The sequence below is a fragment of the Plectropomus leopardus genome, unplaced genomic scaffold (genome assembly GCF_008729295.1).
Source record: "Plectropomus leopardus isolate mb unplaced genomic scaffold, YSFRI_Pleo_2.0 unplaced_scaffold13954, whole genome shotgun sequence".
Lineage (NCBI taxonomy): Eukaryota > Metazoa > Chordata > Actinopteri > Perciformes > Serranidae > Plectropomus > Plectropomus leopardus.
This window is the reverse complement of record NW_024614896.1, coordinates 1-1,347: the sequence shown is the minus strand read 5'-3', so window position 1 is coordinate 1,347 and position 1,347 is coordinate 1. Positions and strand designations below refer to the sequence as shown.

Genomic DNA, 1,347 nt, shown 5'->3' with positions numbered 1-1,347 from the left:
ACAAATGCACCAGTTGATTTTAAGTGGTAAAAACACTGAATAAAGCAGTTCCTGTGTTTTAAAGATGCTGCTCGTGGCAAAGGGGCACACAAAAACACAAGAACACAAGTGGCCCCATCTCAAGCCAATGTTTAGTTTGTCCATTCTGGGCAACTATAGAAACAGGGCGGTCCACCATGGTTGACTTTATGAACGAGGACCTGTCCCCTATTTAGATATAAACTCTTTATATAGGCTCATTGTAAGGTAACAAAAAAACGTTGGTTTTTTTTTCAGTTTCAGGTTATAATTCACTTACAAAAACCCAACATACTCACATTATATTCGATTTCTGCCAAAATATCCAATCAAGTCCCAAACATTGAACCTTTAATAGTTTCCTGTTGATGAATTAAACAAGTTGATCAGGGGACTGTTTTGGGGAGCTGTGATTTCAATTCCCAATATAATAAAAATATAGATTCTACATGTTAATTACAATACAGAAAAACAAAGAAATTGAAATTAGTTTGGTGACAAATACTCTTTAAAAAAAAAAAAAAAGTAAAATACAGAACAACAACAGTCATACTTTGTATTCATTATTTTTATTGGCAGAGGGCCCTTTAGACAGCATGGTCTCTTTATTATGCAAGCATACTGTGACTTTATAGAACATTACATGTTAGTAGTCTAAATCTGAAAAGCTGCTGGTGACAATATCGGTTAGCATCTGCTTTCCACCTTCAGTGTCAGTAATTTGGTCAATTATTCTAAAAATATCAGAGCTCATGTGTTCCATGACACTGGTTATATCAATGGATTCTGTTTGTTGGGAGGTAGACTCATCTGGGCAAAAACCTGTGAGGCAGACATTTGGAAATTATTTTCTTTTATTCCAGGGAACAGAGAATTTCATGAATGCCTAACTGACCATGGTGGCTACTGAACAGAATAAAGGCGTAGAATAAGAATTTAGCTTAATGATTAGCTGTTAAACAATTAAACATTTCATTCTGAGAAAGTATTAACTGAGCATATTTACAACCTCAGGGGATGTGCTGCCGAAAAACAACATAACCCTTGCTTAAAAGCCTTGCAGCCGGATTACATGTGTTAAAGTTCTTACCTTTTACTGCGTCGAGGACTGCAGGTGCTGGTAAATTCAGACACTCTGCCTGCTTTTTATACTCGTCCAGCTCAGCAGGAGTCGTCTTGTTTCTCCTGGCTGAAAAACAAAACAAGTGTATGTCAAGGAGTTATACTACTGTGCATATGCATTGTCAGTCAAATAACTGACAATGCATATGCAAATAACAAATAACTAAGACCTAAGAAGATGTGCTAGATTTTTATTTTATTAATATT

At 35.8% G+C, this 1,347-nt stretch overlaps 1 long non-coding RNA gene across 1 annotated transcript; it reads right to left on the bottom strand.

Annotated features, from left to right (window-relative positions):
* Window positions 1-568: 568 nt before the first annotated feature.
* LOC121964086 lies at window positions 569-1,244 on the bottom strand. Its single transcript, XR_006107316.1, has 2 exons — window positions 1,109-1,244; window positions 569-840 (listed from the first exon to the last, which is right to left on the bottom strand). It is a non-coding gene; the product is annotated as an uncharacterized LOC121964086 (long non-coding RNA).
* Between the last annotated feature and the right edge of the window lie 103 nt (window positions 1,245-1,347).